This window comes from Mesocricetus auratus, unplaced genomic scaffold (genome assembly GCF_017639785.1).
Source record: "Mesocricetus auratus isolate SY011 unplaced genomic scaffold, BCM_Maur_2.0 Super-Scaffold_100046, whole genome shotgun sequence".
Taxonomy (NCBI): domain Eukaryota; kingdom Metazoa; phylum Chordata; class Mammalia; order Rodentia; family Cricetidae; genus Mesocricetus; species Mesocricetus auratus.
This window is the reverse complement of record NW_024429223.1, coordinates 571142-587360: the sequence shown is the minus strand read 5'-3', so window position 1 is coordinate 587360 and position 16219 is coordinate 571142.

The window sequence follows — 16219 nt, the reverse complement described above, 5'->3', positions numbered from 1 at the left end:
GAGAAACCCCCCACTTGATATTCTAATACCAATATAAGGTGAGCAAAAAAAAAATCACAAATGCAAAGAAAGGAGGAAGAATTGTAGCTGGAATCTCATGACAGGATTGGGATTTCTTTGTGACCATGATACAGGCTGGGAATTAATTTCTGCCTCTCTATATAAAACTAAGTTTCACTCAAAGCTCAGCGCTGTCATTTCATTGATGCACTTCCCATTGGTTCCATTGATTGAGTTCTAGACAAGGGAGATATAAGACTTATAAACATTACTAATGATGTTGGGGATAAAGAGCTCTTGGCAGAATATCTGGGACACTCCACTGATAAGCCAAGAGTACTGTGTGGGTGAATGATACAATAGTAGAGTAGAAGTTGAGGTTTGACACTTAATAAAATGATTATTTGAGAGCGATATCATCAGATCATATGAACCATCTGGTGCAAATCAAATGAAGCCACATGTGATGACTGCAAAGAAATGGGAAATGCTGGTTTACAGAAGGCTCTAGTATCTGTCAAATGACCTCAGTTGAGCAAGTGCCAAACAGAGCTGGGGTATAAATAAGTATAAGAGTACTCATGTAGCATACACAAGCCCTTGATCCGTCATTGGCACCACACACAAAAACCCCACTGGACCCTCATGTATACACTGAACCTTAATCTGAGATGTCCCCTGTCTTCATCACCCTGAGTTTGTCTAGGAATGCAAAGTCCCACCCAGCCCATTCTAGCTCTATGCTCTGCCTGGATGTATGTGCTTAGGCAAGAATAGGAATCCCTGGCTAGCCTGTGTATCTGTGTGGGTTATCTCTGTCAATACCTAAAGGCAGCTGAGTGAATGAGTGATGACACAAGAGCACTGATTAGAAGGCATCCCATGTTGCTACATAAGAAAATAGGCTAATCCAGATGGTTTAAGCACAGAATTCTACCTGACTCCCCAAGAAGTCTTAATGCCAATATTCCTCAAATCATTTCACAAAATAAGAAGAGAGGGACATTGTTTTACAAGGCCACAGTTACTATGATACCAAAGCCACATAAAGATGGCACAAAGAAAGAGAATTACAGAGTTATTACCCCTATGAACATAATTGTAAAAATACTTACAAACTGAACCAAAGAGCACATCAGAAAGATCATTCACCATGATCAAATATGCTTCATCCATTAGAGTATACAAATACTCACCCTCTGATAAATTGCAACAATCCTTCATGGTAAAGTCCTGGAGAGATTAGGGACACGAGGGATGTACCCCAATATGGTGATATATTTGAAGACAAAAGAAAATAGGTCAATGCCCATTTTACTTTTAACTTATATTCACTTATGCACTTTATATATCTATATGAAAGAGGGAGAGAATACTTGTGTTTCATCATGCATGCATCAGTGTATGGATGAAAAAATGCTACTGTACATATATGGAGGTTAGATGACATGAGGGAGTTGGTTCTCTCCTTCTACCAAGTTAGATCTGGGGATTGAAATCAGAATGATATCTTGTCTGCAAGTGCCTTTACCCACTGAACCAACTTGCTGGCCTACCCTGATCTGGTTTTCCTTTAGAGGATGAGCCTGCCATAGTTGAGAACATCAGTCTTCAGAATATAATACACAATGATAATAAAACTGGGTAGAAAACAATCTAGTTCCCCTTCTCCTTACTGTTTCAACTTCATCAAGGGCTTCGGTCCCTCTCTGTCCTGCCCCTTTGGGTTGCAAGTCCCCTCTCAAGTTCCTTTCTTAGAAGACTCCAGCTGTACTTTGAGTTCCCATCCACCATCAAAGCATGGTCTCTGCAACTTTGTGTTGAGACACATGTTTTCAGATTTAGCCCAGATTCCCACAGCCTTAGTCAGGCCATATATCCTGCAGCTGGCTCTAGGACAGAGTATAGGAGGTGTCTGTGCTGTGACTACTGTCAGTTTGCAACACCTGCCTCCTCTATGCTCCTTGTCACATACACTAGACTGGAGTAAACACATGGTGTAAAACTTCCCTCTGGCCCCATAAGGTTATGGGAGATCAGACCTTGTCTTCATGTCAGGAATCAGGAGAAGACAGCTCAATGAAGTTGCCCAGAAATGGAGAGTGTTCTCAGAAGAGGCTTCTTGGTCTCATTTCATGATCAGATTCAAGGCAACTATTTCTTGTTCTCTCACTTTCCTTAGCTTTCTCTTATTTTCATTCATTTTTAAATCTTTTTAAGTATTTTTTAGAATTTTCTACATGTTTTTTATTTTAGAAGCACTCTTATATATATATCAATCCCCCATTCCCTTGCCCTCCCATCCTCCCTTGCTCCCAACTGACAGCCCCAACTCACCCCTCACCCACTCCCCAAGGATAGTGAGGCCCTCCATGAGGAATCATCCAAGTCCATCACATCATTTGGTGGAGGGCCTAGGCACTCTTTCTTGTATCTGGGATGCAATAGTATTCCTCCATAGGGAATAGGCTCCCAAAGTCCATTTGTGCTCTAGAGATAAATACTGGCTCCACTGTTAGATGCCCCATAGATTGCCCTGGCCTCCTAGTTGGCACCCACATTCAAAATGCTTGGTTTGCTGCAATATTGGCTCCCCAGCTTTACAACTAGTTTCTCCGTGCTCTCACTAGCTCATGTCAACTGTTTCTGTGGATTTCTCCAGCGCAGTCTTGGCTCCATTGCTCATACCTCTTCCCTGTCTGCAACTGGATTCCAGGAGTATGGCTCAGTGTTTAGTTGTGGGTGCCTGATTCTGCTTCAATCAGCTACTGGATGAAGTCTCCAAGAATGGCAACCAAGGTAGTAGTCATTAGTCTCATGATAGGGGAAGGGCATCAAAGCAGCCTCTCCAACATTGCTTAGATTCTTATTTGTGGTCATCCCTTTAGTTTGCATTTCCCCAGTGGCTAATGATGTTGATCACTTTCTAACTGTCTCCCAGCCATTTTATACTCCTCGATTGAGAATACTCTATTTAATCCATTCCCCCTCTTTTTAATTGTATCCTTTGGTGTTTTGGAGAATAGCTTCTTGAGTTCTTTGTAAATTTTGGATATCAGCCCTCTGTCAGATGTGTGGTTAGTGAATATCTTTTCCCAATCTGTGGGTTGCCTTTTTGTCTTGCTGACTGTGTCCTTTGCCTTATAGAAGCTTCTCAGTTTCAGGAGGTCCCATTTATTAATTGTCGATCTCAATGTTTGTGCTACTGGTGTTATGTTCAGGATGTATTCTCCTATATCAATTCGTTCAAGGGTACCTCCCACTTTCTCTTCTAACAGATTCAGTGTGGATGGACTTATGCTGAGGTCTTTGATCCATTTCGACTTAAGTTTTCTGTATGTCGATAGACATGGATCTATCTGCAATCTTTTACACGCCAATATCCAGTTATGGCAGCACCATTTGTTGAAGATATCTTTTTCCATTGTGTAATTTTAGCTGTTTGGTCAGTTTGGATAAAGGTATGTCTATCTTGTTGATTTTCTCAAAGAACCAACCCTTTGTTACATTGATTCTTTGTATTGTTTTCCTAGTTTCTACTTTACTGATTTCAGCCCTCAGTTTAATTATTTCTCGGTGTGAGCTCCTCTGGGGTGAGTTTGCTTCCTTTTGTTCTAGAGCTTTCAGTTATGCTGCTAATTCTCTAGTGTGACTATTCTCCAGTTTCTTCATGTGGGCACTTAGTGCTGTGAACTTTAAACTGCTTTCAAAGTGTCCCATAAGTTTGGGTAAGTTGTGCCTTCATTCTTATTGAATTCTAGGAAGTCTTTAATTTCTTTTTTATTTCTTATTTGACACATGTATTATTCAATTTCCATGAGTTTGTATGTAGGGTTTCTGCGATTTGTGTCATTGTTGAATTCTAACTTTAAGGCATGATGGTCTGATAAGATGGAGTTATTCCAATTTTTTTGTTCCTGTTGAGGTTTGCTATGTTGCTAAGTATGTGGTCTATTTTTGAGAAGATTCTGTGTGGAGCTGAGAAGAAGATATATTCTTTTGTGTTTGTATGGAATGTTCTGTACATGTCTGTTAAACCCAATTGGTTCACAACTTCTATTAGGTCCTTTGTATCCTTGATAAGTTCCTGTCTTGTGGTCCTGTCTAGTGGTGAGAGTGGTGTGTTGAATTCTCCCACTACACGTGTGTGAGGTTTTATGTGTGATTTGAGATTTAGTAATTTTTTTGAACCTGGATGGCTTCATATTTGGGGCATAGATGTTCAGAATTGAGATTTCATCTTGGTTGATTTCTCTTGTGATGTGTATGAAGTGACCTCCTTCATCTCTTTTGATTGATCTTAGTTTAAAATCCAATTTGTTAGATATTAGGATTGCTACCCCTGCTTGTTTCTTGGGTCCATTTGATTGGAAAATCTTTTCCCAACCCTTTACTCTGAGGTAAGGTCTGTCTTTGAAGCTGATGTGTGTTTCTTATATTTATCAGAAGGATGGATTCTGTCTTTGAATCCATTCTGTTAACCTCTGTCTTTTTATGGGCAAGTTAAGACCATTAATATTGAGGGAAATTAATGACCAATGATAGCTCATTCTTCTTTGTTTTGGAATGGTTTTTGGTGGTGTAGTTGTATGTGAATTTCCACCACTTTTTCTTTTGCCTGTTGGCAAAGTCAGCTCATCTATTGCCTATGTTTTTCTGGTTGTAGTTAACTTCCTTGGGTTGTAGTTTCCCTTCCAGAATTTTCTGTAGGGCTGGGTTAATGGATATGTATTGTTTAAACCTGGTTTTGTCATGAAATATCTTGCTTTCTCCATCTATATTGATTGAAAGCTTTGTTGGGTATAGCAGTCTTGGCTGGCATCCATGGTCTCTTAATGTTGGTAGAATATCTATCCAGGACCAAGCACAGGTAGCTGGTCTAGTCCTAGTTCCATGGGTGGAGCAGGAAACTATGGTATCTTGGCTCCTGATGCCACCAGGATGGAAGCCTCAGGCCCAGGCAGGAGTTTTAAACTTCTTTGCTTATCTATATCTGTGTGTATAGAGGCCTCTTTGATGACAGTGAAAGCTACACTTAGCTGTTGGTACAAGCATTTGTGATTAATGTTTACCTAGAAATTATATTGGTTTAGGAAAGTGGCCATAGTATGGCCTCCTCTTGGATCCATGGCCTTATTAGCCATTTGTAGTTGTCTAGGATTCCAATACCAGAAGCGATTTCCCTCCTATTAAGCAGATCTTAATTCTAGTAAGGCAGTTGTTGGTTACTTCCAAGATTTAAGAACAACTCCTGCAACTTGAAGGATATCTTCTCATGCTGATCATTGCTGTTTTGTTGTAGACATTACAAGTAAGTATGACTATTGATTGTTGATAGCTTGCATAGAAACTTCAAGTACAATAAGGTCTATTTTTCAGGAAGGAGACTTCTGGGAAAGATCCAGCTACATTACTCAAAGCCTTGTGTTCTTTAAGTGCAGGGTGTCTTCAATAATAAATACCTATCTTTAAATTCTAGGATAGAACTAAAGGCAACAGCAATAGTCTCCATTACTTTGGGAATCTCTTGGACTAACCAAATCCACAATTTGAAAGAGGTTTCTCATTCCTGGTACTAGGCTTCTATAAGAGGATGGCTCTTGGTAGTGAGCATTCTTACCCCAAGTACTACAACTTAGCATATATTTGTGTGTATACATATATATGATGTAATTTTAGGTAATGTAAAATAATCCTTGTGACTTTTTAAACATACTCAATGTTATTTATCCCTCCTCTAACATTCTTCCTCCATATTAAACTCATTACCACTTCCCAATTAAGATCTTTAGTACAAATAATAAAAACCCAGACACATATATTGGGGTTCAAACTGAATGATCAGAGAAGAAAAGCATCCAAGCCAGTAGCTCTTACCTCTACCCAGTTTGAATCAATCCTGACCTGTTTGTAGCTGGAGACTAATTGCCAGAATGTGACAGGAGACCAAAAATGCCCCAGACTGAATATCCTAAATTATATACCTCCATGCTGGGATTAAAAGTGTGTGATCCCAAATGCTGAGATCACCTTTGTATGAGCTGTTTCTCTTTAGAACTGGATCAATTTTGAGTAGTTCAGTGTAACCTTGAACTAAGAGAGACCCATCTGCTTGTCTTCTGAGTCCTGGGGTCACAGTTTTGTTCCACCACTGCCTGGCTATATGGCTTGTGGCTAGCTTAATATTTTGAACGCATAGACAAGATTTATCAAATCATAAATAATGTATCATCATAATTCCCCTCTTTTGTCTGGTAGAAAAAGAAGGCTACAACTAATGTAAGAAAAATTATATACATGAGGCTATTAATTTCAAATGCTAATTTTGTATACTACCACCTGGCTGAAAGTATTTACCATGTGAAGAATTTTCTCAAGGTAGTTTCTAGGGTCATTTGTGTATACAATCATATCATCTAAAAATAAAGATACTTTGACATTTTCAAAAAAAGAAAAACTATATACAATAAGTGTATACAATATATGCAGTTAATAAGTATCAACAATGTCTAGTTGTAACATGAGTTGATAAAAGACCCAGAGAATGATATTAGAGTTCAAACTTCAAGCTTAATATCAGAAAAGCAAAGCAGTCAGCCACTAGCTCTTACCTCTAGCTCAGGCTGCAAGGGCTGATTCATGAACAAGCTCTTCTCAAACTGCTGCCTCTCCTCAATGTGTCTGGAGAGCAAATGCCTCTCTGAAAGCTTGCTTCTGTCTTGCATACTTCCCCAATGTTAGGATTAAAGGTGTGAGATATAATTATCTTTTAGACTAATTCACTCTTGTGTAGATCTAAGTGGTCTTGGACTCACAGAGATCTTTTTATCTCTTAATCCTGAGTCCTAGGATTAAAGGTGTGTACCACCACCAACGAGCTTCTGGCTGCCGGGATTAAAGGTGTGTGCCTGGCTTCTATAACTTGTGGCTGTCTTTGCCTTCTGAATCCTCAGGCAAGCATTAATAAAAATGCATCATTATAATTCCATTTTTCGTCTAATACAAAGACAAGATGGCTGCAACTGACATAAAATAAACTGTATACAATAAATATATACAATATATACAGGCAACAAGTTCATCAACAATGTCTACTACATTTGTATTTGATAAATTCAGAGAAAATATCTAGCTTGTTTACATTTGACAAGTTCAAAGGATATATCTAGTCCCTTTGAATTTGACAATTCAGAGAACCTACTTCATTATCTATCCTAAATTGGTGAGTACAAAGTCTTGTACCTAATTTACTTTCTATTCTAACTTGCATTATGAAATTCTTTTCTAATGTCTCTCAACCTTTTGCACTTTATACATATTTAGTAGATATTTTTTCTGAGTTTGGTAAACAATGAAAACTATACTGTCGAATCTTCAACTCCTCCAGAGCTCCAAGAAGGAAATATTACCGAGTAAGCAGAAACTGCAAGCAAGATATTTACAAAACAGCTGGCTGCCTGGGCAGTCACCCAAGGTTCTTCTGCAACATTGAGGCTTCCAACTTTACTTTATAGGTCTAGGATATCTCACAGAATTTCTGTAATGTAGAATTTTGAAAGATTGTCACATCTTGTCTTGAAAAGGATGGCAGTCATTCTTGGTGTCTTGCTTGTCCAACTGGACAGCATAATGTCAGCAGTCGAGGCAAGGGCACTTTAATACCCAGTGGCTTACTTTTGCCACAAGGAAAGTAAACTCTATGTGGAGTTTCTTCAATTCCCATAATCATCTGTGAAGTAGATTGGTGCTGCCAGAAGCAGACATATCTCATTATCATAAAAAGCACTGTTATTAAAACATCTTAAATGCCATAATCTGTAGATCTCTGAAGTGTGTGAAGATGATTGTCTATCTAAAATATATCTGTGTTCGACTTTGAAAAGATACCAAATGAAACTACAAGTTTGATTGTAATAGGTGACTAATTACTCACTTACATTTCCTTGTTATCCTATGTAGTTGATAATAATAACTTTCAAGAACTAGAAATTTTCATAACATTTCTAGGTAAGATACCTTGAACTATATTAGAAAAGTATGTACAGTATGTTTAACAAATTGATCTCAAATTTGTATCAATGTACAATATTTGTATGCAATATACAAAAGTCCAATCAAATGTAAAATAAATAAATCTAATAGTTGCCTTTTAAAAGAAGATTCAATAATCTGAATTTTATCTCATCATATCCATACTTTTTAGAAGTAGATTCAATATTCTAACATTTTATCATATATTCATATCCTCTTTTTTTCTTTATAAAAGGAGATTCAATAATTTACCATTTTATCCTGTCATATCTGTATCTTTTTTAAAACAAGAACCTTGGATCTAATCCCCTTTCTTCAGATTTCTTCTTGACAGTAACCAACAACATTTTGTAACCAATATCCCTAAATAATGACAAATATCCATAACACATTGAATGGCCAACACCATCCAACCCCATCTCTTGGGAATGTGGGCATCATGTTCTTGAAGTTAGTTCTTGTTGTCTGAGGGTGACAGCATCTTAAGGGGATCCTGAAAACAAACTTTGGGTTAACTGTCAAACTTTGTCCTTTATAATCCATTTTCTGTATAATGGGAAAGTGAAGGGCCTCCCAAAAAGTCCTGGCTAGAGCAGTCTGTGAGGCTGAATCATCTCAGTTGAACTTCTTGAAATAATTCTGAGCAGATGTTATATTCCTTTCTGTTTGGATGGGATGTTCTATAGATATCTGTTAAAACCAATTGGATCATAACTTCTGTTAGTTCCTATTTTCTGTAAGTCTCCCTTTGTAGTCCTGTCCAGTGGTGAGAGTGGGGTGTTCAAGTCTCCCTCCATAAGTGTGTAGGTTTATGTGTGATTTAAGTTTTAGTAATGTTTCTTTTATGAATGTTGGTGTCTTTGTTTTTGGGGAACAGATGTTCAGAATTGAGACTTCATCTTGATGGATTTTTCCTGTGAGGAATATGAAATGCCCTTCTTCATCTCTTTTGATTAATTAAAGTTTGAAGTCTAATTGGATAGATGTGAGGGTAACTACACCTTAACTTGTCTCTTAGCTCCATTTGATTGGAAAATCTCATCCCAACCATTTACTCTGAGGTAACTACTGTCTTTGAAATTGAGGTATGTTTCTTTTGGTGGGGTTCCTATTTATTTTTTGTATTTTTCTTTATTTCTATATTTTTAATTTAAATTAGAATCAAGACTGTTTTACATGTCAATCCAAGTTCCCTCTCCCTCCCCTCCTCCCCTGCTCCCCACTAACCCCCTATTCCCATTGCCTTTCTGCTCCCCAGGGAGAATGAGATCTTCCATGGAGGAATCATCAAAGTCTGTCACATCATTTGGAACAGAACTTAGGCTGTCCCACATGTATCTAGGCTGAGAGAGTACCCCTACATAAGGAATGGGCTCCCAAAGCCCACTCCTGCACAAGGGATAAATAGTAGTTTTAATGCCAGAGGTCCCATAGACTGACCAGGATCCTCTATTAACACCCATGCTTAGTGGACCTGGTTTGGTCTTATTCTGGTTCCCCAGCTGTCACTCTGGAGTCTGTGAGCTCCTAATTGCTCAGGTCAAAAATTTTGGTGGGTTTCCCCAGCATGTTCTTGCCCCCTTTGCTGATCACTCCTCCCTCTCTACAACTGGATTCCAGTAGTTCAGCTCAGTGCTTAGCTGTGAGTCTCTGCTTCTGCTTCTATCAGCTACTGGATGAAGACTCAATGGTAGTACTTAAGGTAGTCATTAATCTCTGTATAGGCAAAAGGCATTTGAGGTAGCCTCTCCACTATTTCTTAGATTCTTAGTTGGGGTCATCCCTGTAATAGCCAGAACCTAGGAGCAACCTAGATGCCCCTCAACTGAAGAATAGAAGAAGAGAAATGTGGTACATTTACACAATGGAGTACTAATCAGCAGGAAAAAACATTGGAATCTTGAAATTTGCCGGTAAATTGATGGAACTAGAAGAAACCATCCTAAGTAAGGTAACTCAGTCACAGAAAGATAAACATGGTATGTACTCACTCACATATGGATTTTGAACATAGTGTAAAGGATTACCAACCTACATTCCACACCTCCAGAGAAGCTAGGAAACAATGAGGAACATAAGAGAGACATGAACGGTCTCCCAGTGAATCAGAAAGGCACAAGAGTCCCTAAACAAGTGGGGAATATGGGGGGCAGGGAGAGGGAGGTAAGAGAAAGAGAAGTAGAGAAGAGGAGTGGGGAGGAGAACATGGGGGATCAGGAAGATTGAGTGGGGAGAGAAATAGAGGAGAGCAAGAAAAGAGACACATCAACAGTGGGAGCCACTACAGGTTTAAAGAGAAATTTGGCACTAGGGAAATGTACAGAGATCCAAAAGAATGACTCTAACTAGGACCCTAAACAATAGTGGAAAGGCTACCTTAAATGCCCATCCCCTATAATGAGGATGACTACCTTAAATGCCATCCTAGAGCCTTCATCCAGTAGTGGATGGAAGAATAAGCAGAGATTCACAGCCAAGCAGTGAGCCAAACTCCTAGAATCCAGCTTTACAGATGGAGAAGTGACGAACAAAGGGATCAAAACCATGCCACAGAAACACCTGACCTGAGCAAGTGGGAATTCATGGACTCCAGTATGACAGCTGGGGAACCAACATAGGACAAAAGAAGGTTCCCTGAAATGGGTGTCAGTTACAAGCATTGGGCAGTCTAAGGGGCCTCTGACAGTGGAACCAGGATGTATACCTAGTGCACAATTGGATTTCTGGAGCCCATTTCCCATGGAGGGATTCTCTCTTAGCTTACATGCACAGGGGAGGGCCTAGGCCCTGTCCCAAATGACTTGACAGATTTTAATGATCCCTCATGAAAGGTCTCACTCACCCTGAGGAGTGGATAGGGATGGGATGGGATGGTCATTGAGGGAGGATGGGAGGGAACTGAGATTGATATGTAAAATAAGATTGTTTCTTAAAATTTATATTTAAAAGAGAAGAAGATACTAGAAAATGGAAAGATTTTCCATGCTCTTGAGGAGGTAGGAGCAACATAATAAAAAAGACCATCTTGCCAAAAGCAAAGTACAGATTCAATGAAATTCCCATCAAAATTCCAGAACAATTCTTCATAGACATTGAAAGAACAGTACTCTACTTTTTATGGAAAAACAAAAAACCCAGGATGGCCAAAACAACCCCGTACAACTAAGGAATTTCTTGAGGAGTCACCATCCCTAACTTTTATCACTACTATAGAACTATAGTAATAAAAACGGCTTTGTATTGGCATAAAAATAAAGGTAGAACAAGGGAATCAAATTAAAGACCCTGATATTACTCTACATACCTATGAATGCCTGATTTTTGACAAATAAGCTAAAATTATACAATGGAGAAAATAAAGCATCTTCAACAAATGGTGCTGGCATAACTGCATGCTGACTTTTAGAAGACTGCTGTTAGACCCATATCTATCACCATGCACAAAATTTAAGTCCAAGTGGATCAAAGACCTCAACATAAATTCAGCCACACGGAACCTCTTATAAGAGAAAGTGGGAAGTACCCTTGAGCTAATTGACACAGTACACAGCTTCCTGGATGTAACACCAGTAGCACAGACACTAAGTTCGATAATTAATAAACAGACCCCCTGAAATAGAGAAGGTTCTGTAAGGCAAAAGAAACAGTTAAAAAGACAACGGATTTCTTAAATTGAAAGATAATACTTTTTCTGTTGTCAAAAATCATTTTACCCGAAAAAAGATATTACCTGACAAAAAAGAAACCTCCCTCCCTATAGACAGGTTGCAGCAGAATTTTGCTTTTTTTTTCGTTCCAAGAGAATAAAATAATCCAACTAAGTAATGTAGAGATCACTGCATAAGTGGAACAGCTGAAGAAAAGGGGTGCATCATCAGAGAAAATGTCCAGAGAAAAATAGGATATTGGCCAAATGATATTGCCCACCTTGAGCTGACCAATCGGAAATACCAGCTCAACGCCAAAGACTAGTGCCAGCACTCATGTCACCATCTTCCTAAAGTGGCTGCCCCTTCCTGCCTGATAACCACCTGATGTGGGCCAGGAACAAGACATGCTGGGTGAGTATTCCCTTCTAAGACTATTTCCTACCACCCATGCACCCAGGCACACCCATGGCAGATTCCCAAATGCTTGTCTCTGCTGCCCTCTAGAGACATAAGAGGCAAATGGTTTTATGTCATCTCAATTCAATTAATATTTAAAGCTAGATATAAGGTTGGAGCTTGTCTTTCTCCTTCTGTAAACCCATGCATGCTAGTTACAGGAAAATTCATAAAAACTTTCTTCATAATAGAGGAGCCTCCTGGTATTGGCCAAAAAATAAGAGGCTATTCTATTGTCACTAATTTCATAATCTTTTGAGTTTCATTTGCCTCTCTCAAAAACTTCTAAAGACAAAAATATTATCTCAAAATCTATAAGATAATTATGAATATATAACCTCAGTTTCATGACACTAGTAGTCACACAGAGTACTAACCAGTTCTAGAAATAAGTTGCATCTAGCTTCCTGTATGTATTTTGGGGTTTGAGTCTGAACCAGATAACTAAGAACTAAGTGTGTGCACCTCAGATGTATGTAATATCTTTGGCTCAAATCATTGAAGATCTGCAGAATATGACATTTAAAATGTTGGAGTTGGAAAAGAAAAACTACAGCCATTCCCATCAGCAGCTATTGAAGTCCCCAAGAGTATGATGAGTCCCTGTAATGAAAGTTCAATCTGGATGGTGGTGAAGCTAACCATGGGGCCAAACTGTCACATACCTCTTCTAATACCAACCTCTGCAAAACAGTGAACACCTTTTGGTTGATTGCTGTGTTCTACCTAAACAGGATTGCCCCTCAGCTGATAAATACCACACAAAGATCAGCTTCAAACCAGAAACTTCTCAGGACATCCAAATTGCTGACTTCATAGTGGACTGGTTTGATCTTTTTACAAGGTTTCAAATCAAAAATATTTAATCATAAGATCATCACATATAAACAAGCTGCACATTGTGGAAAACGTGGCAGAAATATTGGAAATAGTTTTACTGTGTGAGAGTTAAATCCTTTCCTTTTAATTTAGAAAAATGGGTAGATATGGCATGATATTTGATCACACTGTGAACCCTGATATTGCATTATTGCTGGACAAACCTCTTTTCTGTTGTAGAATACTTATACCCTAGCACATACCTTTCATCCAAGAGGTTACTGCATGAATATGTAAACAGGACTAAATAAAGTCAACCATAGGTCAAGAGGAAGAGAAAGCAACCACTTTGCAGGAAGTAAACATAAGGTGATTAAGGAAACACAAGACAGAGTACAGGGGAGTGTGACGATGGATACAGAAATGCACAGGAAGTAAGAGAGAAAGGCATTTTAGTTTGAGGAGGCTTGTTGTAGACAGATTAGGAGAAGGAAGCTTTAGGGACATCAGGATAGGAGGAAGGTCAGCTAGGTGCTTTCTCTGACTCTTTGATACAGCAGGCTTTCACCCCAACATCTGGGACTTTATTGGTAAAATTAAAAGCTTGAGATGTGATTAAAAACACCACTGCAGAAATAAAAAACAGTATGGTACTGGCACAAAAGTATATATATATTCTAATGGAAGAAAATAAAAGACACCAAACATGAGTGCACAGAATTACATACATCTGATACTTGACAAAGATGCCAAAATTGTGTACTGGAGAATACACAGCACCTTCAACAAGTGTTGCTGGGAAAATGGAATGTTGACATGTATAATAATGAGCTTAAAGAAGCATCTATCATGCTGTACAAAAGCTGACTCCAAATGAGTCATGGCCCTCAATATGAACTATGAAAAGCTAAAAGTGCTAGTAGAAAAAAATAGGCAGTGTCCTACAAGACAAAAGTGTGCAAAAGGACTTTATGAGCAGGACTCCATTTTCCCAGGAAATAAGAAAACAGTTAAAAGGGAGCACACAGAGTGGGAGAAAATCTTTGCCGGCTATATATCTGACAGTTATTTAAAGTGTGATCTAAATGATTCTTTGGATTTCTTTAGTGTCTGTTGTTACACTCACCTTTTCACTTTTGGTTTCATTAATATGAATGATCAGAGTCTGCCTTTTAGTTTGGATAAGAGTTTGTCTATCTTGATGGTTTTCTCAAAGAACAAACTCTTTGTTTTGGAATTTTTTATATTGATTTCTTTGTTTCTATTTAATTGATGTCAGCCTTCAGTTTGATTATTTTGGGCTGTTTTCTACTCCTCTTGAGTGTGTTTGCTTCTTTTTGTTCTAGAGCTATCAGGTATGCAGTTAAGTCACTAGTATGAGATATATGCAATTTCTATATGAGGGCACTTACTGTTATGAATAAGTATTTAGCACACTTTTTATGTCCCATAACTTTGGGCATGTTCTGCTTTCATTTACAACGAATTCTAGGAAGTCTTTTTTTCTTTATTTCTTCTTTGACACAAAGGTATGGCTGACTGGGTTGCCTTCCTCCAGTCAGCACCTAGGGTCTACAAATAAAAATTATCTGAACGTTATGAGAGCTTAAGAAAAATTCTTATCTATCTGAAGGTTAGAATTTTTCTATCTGAGAAGAAAAATAAGAAAACACAGCTGCTTTCTGGTGTTAACTTTTTCTTTACCTCATCTTGAAACAAATTTTTCCCTGAAAAATCTCTCTTCACATATTACTAATTAGCTTACACCCCTTCTCCTTGCTCTACACAGCTGATTATTTCTAATTAACGCTCCACAGCCTCCACATCTCTGTCTCTCTCACTCTCTGTCTTTCTCCGTCTCTTTCTATCTATTTCTGTCTCTCTCTGTCAGTCTCTTCTCAGCCCTTCCTCCATTCCACCCACAGTTAAAAATCTGGGCAATTATGAATTGCATTTTCAGGATATGACCCTTTCTCATAACACAAGATGAAGTCACATAGTTTCTCTTAGGCTATAGATGTCTCTTTAACCAGGGGGTTAGAATGATTTACTATGCACATAGTCTAAATGGTTAGGATTCCAGACAGATTATGACACAGGAATTAAAGTCTTAAAAATAACAATTAATTATCTGGGCTTTTGGATCTACTAGCCTGGGTTCTGTGGGCCGGTTGACTCACCCCAGTCAGACCAAGCAATTCAGACTCTGCTGATATCCATGTGCTAGTCCTGCCACCACTCAGGGGAGAGGAGAGCATGTGGAACCCTGTCTCAGGCCCGAATTCCACTTGCCCTCATTGGGATCTACTGGCCTGGGAACTATGGGCAGGTTCATTCTCCCAAGGTGGATCAAGCCATACAGAGTCTGCTGCCCTCCACCCACTGGGACAGAGAGAGTCTCCAACAAATCATCATACATCATGAGACCCATCAGAGTATTGGACCTGTTTGCAACAACTGGAAGAGAACCTTGGACCTGTGCCCACCAAGAGAGGAAGAGACCCCACAAGCACCCACTGGAAGAAGGGATGGGAAGATAGTATAAGAACACATTCAATATAAAAAAAACCAAAATGACATCACCAGAGTCTAGGGATTCTACACCTGCAAGACCTGAACATCCCAACAAAGATGAAGCAGAAGAGAAGGGCGTTAAAAATAACTTCCAAAACTAAAGAACATATAAACAATCTAAAAAGACATATAACCCTTAATGAAATAGCAGCAATCATCAAAAGTCTCCCAACCAAAGAAAGCCCAGGCCCAGATGGCTTCACTGCAGAATTCTACAAGAAATTCAAAGAAGAGCTAATTCCAATACTCCTCAAAGTATTCCACAAAATAGAAGCAGGAGGCTCACTGCTAAACTCTTTTTATGAGGCTACAATTACCTTGATACCCAAGCCACAAGAAGACACAATTAAGAAAGAGAACTATAGACCAATTTCCCTCATGAACATCAAAGCAAAAAATGCTCAGTAAAATATTAGCAAACTGGATTCAAGGACACATCAGAAAAAATGATCCACCATGATCAAGTAGGCTTCATCCCAGGAATGCTGGGATGGTTCAGCATTAGAAAGTCTATCAATGTAATCCACCATACAAACAAACTGTGAAAGAAAAACCTAGAGAGATCAGGGATAACAGGAACATACCTAATCATAATAAAAGGAATATACAGTAAACCAACAGCTAACATCAAACTCAATGCAAGTCCTCTAAAATCAGGAACAATACAAGGCTGTCCACTCTCTCCATAT